This window comes from Petromyzon marinus, chromosome 73 (genome assembly GCF_048934315.1).
Source record: "Petromyzon marinus isolate PM22_M1 ecotype Great Lakes invasive population chromosome 73, UKy_Petmar_22M1.pri1.0, whole genome shotgun sequence".
Lineage (NCBI taxonomy): Eukaryota > Metazoa > Chordata > Hyperoartia > Petromyzontiformes > Petromyzontidae > Petromyzon > Petromyzon marinus.
Window position 1 is genome coordinate 4504656 of NC_133739.1, and position 11346 is coordinate 4516001.

At 45.8% G+C, this 11346-nt stretch overlaps 1 protein-coding gene across 3 annotated transcripts in view; it reads left to right on the forward strand.

The window, feature by feature from the left end:
- The window catches only part of LOC116957390 (uncharacterized), a 96475-nt gene extending 93987 nt beyond the window's left edge, over window positions 1-2488 (forward strand). For all 3 annotated transcript variants that reach the window (XM_032979510.2, XM_076055855.1, XM_076055856.1), the window contains exon 20: window positions 1319-2488. The gene's annotated coding sequence lies outside the window, so the exon portion shown is untranslated. The remainder of the gene's footprint in view (window positions 1-1318) is intronic.
- The last annotated feature ends 8858 nt before the right edge of the window (window positions 2489-11346 follow it).

Consider the following 11346-nt stretch of genomic DNA (forward strand, 5'->3'; position numbering starts at 1 on the left):
TAACGTTCTGACCCCATGCTGTCATAACGCACATCCGGGGAACAAAGCGCTTTATAGCTCATCGGATTTCCTCCAGCAGTATAAACACTTGTTGTGATTTCCCGGGGTTGCGGCGACATTCGTTTTGAATTCGATTTTAAAATTTCGCATCAACGATTCCAGACTCGACTGATCCCTGAAATCCGGTGATTCTGTATCTTTATTGAGATGTTCCATTTCCTCCTGTACATTCACCTTCTTCCACTCCTCTCTTAAAGCTCATAGACTCAACAATGCACCGTAGACTCAACATTGCCCATAGACTCAACATTGCCCATAGACTCAACACTGCACCGTAGACTCAACACTGCCATAGACTCAACACTTCACCATAGACTCAACACTGCACAATAGACTCAACACTGCACCGTAGACTCAACACTGCCATAGACTCAACATTGCCCATTGACTCAACACTGCACCATAGACTCAACACTGCCATTGACTCAACATTGCCCATTGACTCAACACTGCACCGTAGACTCAACACTGCCATAGACCTAACTCTGTCCCATAGAATCAACACTACACCATAGACTCAACACTGCCTTAGACTCAACATTGCTCATAGACTCAACACTACACCATAGACACAACACTGCAACAAAAACTCAACACTGCACCATAGACTCAACACTGCCCATAGACTCAACACTGCACCATAGACTCAACACTGTCCCATAGACTCAACACTGTCCCATCGAATAAACACTGTCCCATAGACTAAACACTGCATCATAGTCTCAACACTGAACATAGACTCAACACTGCACCATAGACTCAACACTACACCATAGACTCAACACTGCCCATAGACTCAACACTGCCCATAGACTCAACACTGCACCATAGACTTAACACTGCACCATAGACTAAACACTGCACCATAGACTCAACACTGCCCCATAGACTCAACACTGCCCCATAGACTCAACACTGCACCAAAGACTCAACACTGCACCACAGACTCAGCACTGCACCATAGACTCAACACTGCACCATAGACTCAACACTGCCCCATAGACTCAACACTGCACCATAGACTAAACACTGTCCCATAGACTCAACACTGCCCATTGACTCAACACTGCACCAAGTAAGGCTTACACTGAGCTATGAGTTGTTTGGCTATGAATAAGCCAACCAATAAAATAATACTTATTGGAAATGTCTATCACTACATAATTTACATACACTACGTATGTTGGTGTAATGTGAATGAATTTCCGCGTTTTAAATGTCTCACTTTTTTTCTCGTGTGTATGTATTCTCTTTCTAGGCCACTGTGCAGCCTGCTGAAGATTCGAGCTGCACATTCATGGCACACACACACATACACGCATCGCACACTGGTGTATACGCCACACACACAGGCGCACACACACTCACTCACGCATTCGCTACACAGACACGTACGGTTCATTCTCCTATAACGCTCGTGTGTTCGCAACGCGAATTGGATATATATGTGTAACGCGATCGAGCTGAACGGAACTGCGTCGCGCGCCAGTAGGATATAAGCGGTGTATCATCATAATCTGAGACATTGGGATGCAGTTGGATACCTCTAGTCCATCCTACCCGCACACACGGGGCCTCTCAGTCGTTGTTTTAGCCTTTGCTACACATCATCTCACACGTTATCGCTGACCGTGCTTTACTATACGCTATTTATTAGCCATCGTAACGCGATCTGGCAGAACGGAGCTACGTTTTACGTGCCAGTAGGAATAAGCGGTGGGTCTGTAACGGCTGCTTGCCTCCGCGTAGTGGCAGCTGCATCAGCCAAGGCTGGGGATGCAGCTGGATACCTCTAGCAGATGCCACACACACACTCACTCACGTTCGGTCTTTGTCTCGTGCGTTAACGCGAACTGTGCTTTGCCCCCTAATAATTATATGACGTTATTTATTTTAACGAATTTAATACGTGTAACGCGATTGAGTGGAAATGGAACGATGTTGCGAGCGAGTAGGAATATGCGGTGGTTGTAACGGCCGTTGCCGCGGTGGAGGATCCTCATCATCATCATCATCTCACAACAGGGCATTGGGATGCTGCTGGATGCTTCTAGATGATGCTACCCACCAGGAAACCCTTAATTCTATGAAACGTTAGTTACCTCACCTGGTATAAAGGAGGTTGTGGGTTCGATCAGGACCCTGATGCCTGTGTGCATCTCCCTCTCTCTCCCCGTGGTCTCGAGGATTTCTACCCCTGGTCCTCCGGTTTTTCCGCCCCAAATTTTGAATAAACATCATCACGTGTTCAGACTATTTTGTCGGTGATGATGATGACGACGATGACGACGATGATGATGACGATGATGATAAGCCCACTTGGTTGAGCTATCCTTTGCGAATTTGCCACGTCGCTTCTGATAAAAAGCTGCACACCTCAGTAGTGGACCTCGCCTGGTAACAATAAAAAGAGTTTAGCTTGTATGGGCCCTGTGTTACGCATCATCTCGGGCGTTATCGCGGACCTGTGCTTTACAACCCCTATACGATACAGCAGAATCCCCCTCTCTCAACGACTGTAATTGGTTGCATTAAACCGGTCGTTTAGTGATTTGGTGGTTAAGCGAGGATTAGCAAAATGCCCGTCAACGGCTTGATTCGTTCCGCTAGCATCGAAAGTGAACACTTTTTCACGCAGAAACGTACTTTGTAGTATTTAAACATTGTATGTGAATACCCTAATATTAGTAACATTATAAACACATTCTATGAAAGAACGTGGTTAATCATTGCATTTATTCATATTTGCGGTAACCTACAACAGCCCGCCATTAACAGGGGAATGGTCGGTAAGTGAACACATTGGGCTCTAAGGATGCAATACACTACACTATACACTACACTATACACTACACACGACACTATACACTACACACCACACTATACACTACACTATACACTACACTATACACTACACTATACACTACACTACACACCACACTATACACTACACTATACACTACACTAGACACTACACTATACATTACACTATACACTACACGATACATTACACTATACACTACACTATACACTACACTATACACTACACTATACACTACACACTACACTAAACACTACACACTACACTACACTATACACTACACTATACACTACACTATACATTACACTATACACTACACTATACATTATACTATACATTACACTATACACTACACTATACACTACACTATACACTACACGAGACACTACACTATACACTATACACTACACTATACACTACACTACACACTACACTATACACTACACTATACATTACACTAAACACTACACTATACACTACACTATACATTACACTACACACTACACTATACACTACACTATACACTACACTATACACTACAATATACACTACACACTACACTATACACTACACTACACACTACACTATACACTACACGAGACACTACACTATACACTACACTATACACTACACTATACACTACACTATACACTACACTATACACTACACACTACACTATACACTACACTACACACTACACTATACATTACACTACACACTACACTATACACTACACTATACACTACTCTATATACTACACACTACACTATACACTACACACTACACGATACACTACACTATACATTACACTAAACACTACACTATACACTACACTATACATTACACTACACACTACACTATACACTACACTATACACTATAATATACACTACACACTACACTATACACTACACTACACTATACACTCCACGAGACACTACACTATACACTACACTATACACTACACTATACACTACACTATACACTATACACTACACTAGACACTACACTATACATTACACTATACACTACACGATACATTACACTATACACTACACTATACACTACACTATACACTACACTATACACTACACACTACACTAAACACTACACACTACACTACACTATACACTACACTATACACTACACTATACATTACACTATACACTACACTATACATTATACTATACATTACACTATACACTACACTATACACTACACTATACACTACACGAGACACTACACTATACACTACACTATACACTACACTACACACTACACTATACACTACACTATACATTACACTAAACACTACACTATACACTACACTATACATTACACTACACACTACACTATACACTACACTATACACTACACTATACACTACAATATACACTACACACTACACTATACACTACACTACACACTACACTATACACTACACGAGACACTACACTATACACTACACTATACACTACACTATACACTACACTATACACTACACTATACACTACACACTACACTATACACTACACTACACACTACACTATACATTACACTACACACTACACTATACACTACACTATACACTACTCTATATACTACACACTACACTATACACTACACACTACACGATACACTACACTATACATTACACTAAACACTACACTATACACTACACTATACATTACACTACACACTACACTATACACTACACTATACACTATAATATACACTACACACTACACTATACACTACACTACACTATACACTCCACGAGACACTACACTATACACTACACTATACACTACACTATACACCACACACTACACTATACACTACACTACACACTACACTATACACTACACGAGACACTACACTATACACTACACTATACACTACACACTATACACTACACTACACACTGCACTAAACACTACACTATACACTACACACTACACTATACACTACACACTACACTATACACTACACTACACACTCCACTATTCACTACACTAGACACTACACTATACACTACACTATACACTACACTATACACTACACTATACACTACACTATACACTACACAAAATTGTCTCCGGTGTGAACGATTCAGTTTCAAAGACAATGCTTCATATTATCAGTGTGTTTTTTTTTGTATTTTCACCACAAGTATTGTGGTTAATGCAGACATTATTCCTTGTAAAAGGTTTCAGTTTGGTGTTTGTAATATCTTAACACCTATATTCTTGGTTCTTTCAGTAAAGTCACGTAGAAGTGAAACAATTAAATAATAAAAATATAAAACAATAATTTTTTTTATTGTTTTATTGTTTCCCTTCTACGTGACTTTACCGAAAGAACCAAAAATATGAATCCCTGCAGTCACGAAAGCTTTAAATCGAAACTTAACACGGCTGTTTTTTTTTTGCCAGAAAAAGGGTAAAACCTATTCTCATGTCAAACTTCAATCAACACCACAGTCAACGCCTGTAAAGATACACTTGGAGTCTCGACTAAGAAACATCAAGGCTGCTTAAATGAGAATGAGTAGGAGATCCGCGAGTTGAATTATCACCAACGACTAGGCTTTTTGTGCTTGCCAAAACTTTTACCAATTCCAAGCAAAAGACGTGGGATCACCAACAAGCTAAGGCAGTGGTCCAGAGGAGGACACGCGATATGAAAATAAAATGGTGCGAAGATGAGGCAAGAAAGAGCATCTTGCCGACATCCATGATATGCCACGGGCTTTTCAGTGCCCCCTAGAACCGCCTCTGTTCCGATTGCTCGGGAACCATCTTCCTCTAAGGCCTAAGAAGGAAGGAGATCTGATCAAGGAGAGTTCATTTCCATAGTGCCATTTATATTGGTATAGCCCTGTGAGCCATTCGGCTCTTGAATCTGGTGCAAAAAAACAAAGAACTAAAACACGAACAAGAAAACATCTTAAAGTGACTATGTGACTGTGCAAACAGAAAATCCAGGAAAAAAAAAACATCAAAATATTCCTGAAAAAAGCACCGTACACCAACGCTGTGTGCAAAAATCCCAGTGGGATGCAAGTCAAACAACAACAACAACCACAAGACAACTAAGATTAAGGCCATCAGTCTAACTCCGTTACTACAACAACAACCACAAGACAACTTAGATTAAGGCCATCAGTCTAACTCCGTTACTACAACAACAACCACAAGACAACTTAGATTAAGGCCATCAGTCTAACTCCGTTACTACAACAACAACCACAAGACAACTTAGATTAAGGCCATCAGTCTAACTCCGTTACTACAACAACAACCACAAGACAACTTAGATTAAGGCCATCAGTCTAACTCCGTTACTACAACAACAACCACAAGACAACTAAGATTAAGGCCATCAGTCTAACTCCGCACTACAACAACAACCACAAGACAACTAAGATTAAGGCCATCAGTCTAACTCCGCACTACAACAACAACCACAAGACAACTAAGATTAAGGCCATCAGTCTAACTCCGCACTACAACAACAACCACAAGACAACTAAGATTAAGGCCATCAGTCTAACTCCGTACTACAATAAACAAAAACATGGCCAAACCAAAAAACGTTTTCGAAATAACCAAAATAAAGCCATAAATGCAACGTAACAGTGATCATAGGGACTGTGACTTAGGGAAGCTGTAAGGAGCAATTTGAAGATCTCAATCGTGGCTCGTCCGTTGACGACAATGTTTTCCACTCTATCCCACAACACCCGATAAGAAATTAGCTTGGAATCCCCCAAGCAAACCTTGATGAAGTTGAGGATAGACATCAAGCGGATCTCTCTCCCTCCAGCCTATGGCAAGTACCTGCAAATCACACGCCCAAGTTTAAGTCTGTGAGCCGAGCGTTAGCTTCAGGAGGAGCGCTGGAGAGCGATGGCCTAGGATGCCGTTATTCGCAATATGGTCCATTGTCTGGTTCGGGTGGCCACAGTCACACTGTGGGTTGTCTTTCATTCTCCACCTGTGGAGAGGGGTTTGCTCAGCGACCCCTGTTGCTCTTCTGAAACGGTTGACGGAGCAGAGTAGTTTTCTTGGCAGATCAACGCCTTGCATCGAAATCGTGGGGTCGTTGATGAGGCTTCTGTTATTTCAATGTCCACAGAACCCCACCGGGGTTCGCCAGCGGTCTTCCATTGACTCCGCTTCATCCAATTGTCTCGCACGATCCCAGATTGGTTTCCGGTTTTCAAACGAGTTCGTGGATGGGTCAAGCAGGTCTTGATGTAACGGTAAATTTACACCGCCTCGGAATTTTTCTCCAACGCGTTTTGCTGTCGCTGGCCAGAGCCGGCAGCCACTCAGCGGGAGCGCGTTTCGGCCATGCCCGTTATTTGTTCGAAGGATGCTGTGGAATTGGACGTCCAATTCCTTTACGCGGGCACTTGATGCCCAGACCTGCGCGCAGTACTCGGCGCTGGAGTTACACGAGCGCCAGGGAGGTCGTGCTGATAGTTTCAAAGCGGTTGAAGAATCCACGAGGCGTCTGGAGCTGGTGGAATCCCCACTGAAAATATTCAAACAAGGGGAGAGAGGAGCTAACGTCACGGGCTCCAGGCAGTCATGTGGAAGATTTGAAAACGCGAGGAAATCCCAATCACGACCTCAGGGATGCCGTGATTGTGACCATCCGAATATGGAAATCACAGAAGGGGAGGGGGGCGGGGGGTCGCCTTGCTTTCCACCGCAGGAAAGATCATCGCAAGAACTTTCCTGAACCATCTTCTGCCACTTGCTGATGCACTCCTCACAGAATCCAAATGTGGGTCCGGGTCATCGAGAGGCACCAACTGGACGTGATCTTCATTCCCCGTTAACTGCAGGGAAAATGCGAGGAACAACACAAACCTATCCAAGTGGCCCTCTTTGACCTCATGATATCCTTTGATTCTTTCAACCAAGAAGCAGCGTGGAGGGTCCTTCAAAAGTACGGATGTCCACGGAAATCTGTCACAAATCTTCGCCTGCCACTTGATGGTATGCGAGCAGTGATTATCAGTAACAAGTCCATTTCAGGACACGGGGTGGCCAATAATGTCTGAATTGGTCTTTAATAAAGTAGGCACTGGTGTGCTCACTCATAGACACTCACTTATAGACACACTCACTGATAAACAATCAATACGCACTAATATGCACACCCATAAGACAGTCAAGGGCTTCAATCTAAAACCAAGACCATCCCGACAGCAGATGCTGAGGATGCTGTAGTGTATGCCCATTCAGAAGCGGATCTTCAGGCAGTCGTCAATGCTTTGACTGAGGCTTGTAAAACAAAATAGGACTTAATAATTTAAAAGTCTAAGACCCTCCATCAAAAAGTTCTCAATGAGCAGTCCCCAGCTCCGACAATCTACAACTACGGTGAGACTCTGGAAAATGGTTGAGCATTTCCCATTCCTTGGAAGCCTTCTTTCAGTTAATTATCGCCACTAGGTAAACAGAGGCGGCCTGGCGTGGTGCTGGCCACCCTCCCCATCTGTAATGCCACAATGCCAGCCTTCATAGGTGCTCGCCAGCAGCACCTGCCCCAACAGTCTGTTATGGCTATTTGGGGGATCTTCGTCTTTGTGTATAGGGATCGGTAGGGTTAGCAGTTAGCGCTACAAACCAGGAAGAGACCAGAGTTTGATTCCCACTCACGGCCAACACCAGTGATAGTGAATTATCTGAACTTGTCCTGGGCCTCCTCCGAGGCCGACTCAGCTTCAAATGAGTACAGTACCTGGTGATGTGTGTCGTAAACATCGCCACTAGGGAGACAAAGGCGGCCGGGTAGGGTGCTCGCCACCCGTGTCCTCGCGTGCCAAAGTGCCAACCGTAATAGGTGCTCACTTGCAGCACTTTCCCCAGCAGCTACATGGGGGATATTTGTCTTTGTGTTTTTGGTGGTGGTAGTGGTAATGTTGCTGTTTGTGGTAGTGGTGCAGGTGGCTGTGGTTGAATGCCTGTGGCTTTTATCGGTGGTGGTAGTGGTAGACTATGGGCTGTGGGCCGTGGCTGGGTGGACTGTGGGTCGTGGTAGGGGTGGTGATAGTGGTGGACTGTGGGATAGTGGTTGCTGGTAGTGGTGGACTGTGGGGTAGTGGTTGGTGGTAGTGGTGGACTGTGTAGTGGTGGACTGTGTGGTAGTGGTTGATGGTAGTGGTGGACTGTGTGGTAATGGTTGGTGGTAGTGGTGGACTGTGGGGTAATGGTTGGTGGTAGTGGTGGACTGTGTGGTAGTGGTTGGTGGTAGTGGTGGACTGTGTGGTAGTGGTTGGTGGTAGTGGTGGACTGTGTGGTAGTGGTTGGTGGTAGTGGTGGACTGTGTGGTAATGGTTGGTGGTAGTGGTGGACTGTGTGGTAGTGGTAGTGGTGGACTGTGTGGTAGTGGTTGGTGGTAGTGGTGGACTGTGGAGTAGTGGTTGGTGGTAGTGGTGGACTGTGGTAATGGTTGGTAGTAGTGGTGGACTGTGTGGTAGTGGTAGTGGTAGTGGTGGACTGTGTGGTAGTAGTTGCTGGTAGTGGTGGACTGTGTGGTAGTGGTTGGTGGTAGTGGTGGACTGTGGGGTAATGGTTGGTGGTAGTGGTGGACTGTGTGGTAGTGGTTGGTGGTAGTGGTGGACTGTGTGGTAGTGGTTGGTGGTAGTGGTGGACTGTGTGGTAGTGGTTGCTGGTAGTGGTGGACTGTGTGGTAGTGGTTGGTGGTAGTGGTGGACTGTGGGGTAATGGTTGGTGGTAGTGGTGGACTGTGTGGTGGTGGACTGTGTGGTAGTGGTGGACTGTGTGGTAGTGGTTGGTGGTAGTGGTGGACTGTGGGGTAATGGTTGGTGGTAGTGGTGGACTGTGTGGTAGTGGTTGGTGGTAGTGGTGGACTGTGGGGTAATGGTTGGTGGTAGTGGTGGACTGTGTGGTAGTGGTTGGTGGTAGTGGTGGACTGTGTGGTAGTGGTGGACTGTGGGGTAGTGGTTGGTGGTAGTGGTGGACTGTGTGGTAGTGGTTGGTGGTAGTGGTGGACTGTGTGGTAGTGGTTGCTGGTAGTGGTGGACTGTGTGGTAGTGGTTGTTGGTAGTGGTGGACTGTGTGGTAGTGGTTGCTGGTAGTGGTGGACTGTGTGGTAGTGGTTGTTGGTAGTGGTGGACTGTGTAGTGGTGGACTGTGTGGTAGGGGTTGGTGGTAGTGGTGGACTGTGTGGTAATGGTTGCTGGTAGTGGTGGACTGTGTAGTGGTGGACTGTGTAGTGGTGAACTGTGGGAGAGTGGTTGGTGGTAGTGGTGGACTGTGTGGTAATGGTTGCTGGTAGTGGTGGACTGTGTGGTAGTGGTTGGTGGTAGTGGTGGACTGTGTGGTAATGGTTGGTGGTAGTGGTGGACTGTGTGGTAGTGGTTGGTGGTAGTGGTGGACTGTGTGGTAGTGGTTGGTGGTAGTGGTGGACTGTGTGCTAGTGGTTGGTGGTAGTGGTGGACTGTGTGGTAGTGGTTGGTGGTAGTGGTGGACTGTGGGGTAGTGGTTGGTGGTAGTGGTGGACTGTGTAGTAGTGGTTGGTGGTAGTGGTGGACTGTGTGGTAGTGGTTGGTGGTAGTGGTGGACTGTGTGGTAGTGGTTGGTGGTAGTGGTGGACTGTGTGGTAGTGGTTGGTGGTAGTGGTGGACTGTGTGGTAGTGGTTGGTGGTAGTGGTGGACTGTGGGAGAGTGGTTGGTGGTAGTGGTGGACTGTGTGGTAATGGTTGCTGGTAGTGGTGGACTGTGGGAGAGTGGTTGGTGGTAGTGGTGGACTGTGTGGTAGTGGTTGGTGGTAGTGGTGGACTGTGGGAGAGTGGTTGGTGGTAGTGGTGGACTGTGTGGTAGTGGTTGGTGGTAGTGGTGGACTGTGTGGTAGTGGTGGTGGTAGTGGTGGACTGTGTGGTAGTGGTTGCTGGTAGTGGTGGACTGTGTGGTGGTGGTAGTGGTGGACTGTGTGGTAGTGGTTGGTGGTAGTGGTGGACTGTGTGGTGGTGGTTGGTGGTAGTGGTGGACTATGTGGTGGTGGTTGGTGGTAGTGGTGGACTGTGTGGTAATGGTTGGTGGTAGTGGTGGACTGTGTGGTAGTGGTAGTGGTGGACTGTGTGGTAGTGGTTGGTGGTAGTGGTGGACTGTGGAGTAGTGGTTGGTGGTAGTGGTGGACTGTGGTAATGGTTGGTAGTAGTGGTGGACTGTGTGGTAGTGGTAGTGGTAGTGGTGGACTGTGTGGTAGTGGTTGCTGGTAGTGGTGGACTGTGTGGTAGTGGTTGGTGGTAGTGGTGGACTGTGGGGTAATGGTTGGTGGTAGTGGTGGACTGTGTGGTAGTGGTTGGTGGTAGTGGTGGACTGTGTGGTAGTGGTTGGTGGTAGTGGTGGACTGTGTGGTAGTGGTTGCTGGTATTGGTGGACTGTGTGGTAGTGGTTGGTGGTAGTGGTGGACTGTGGGGTA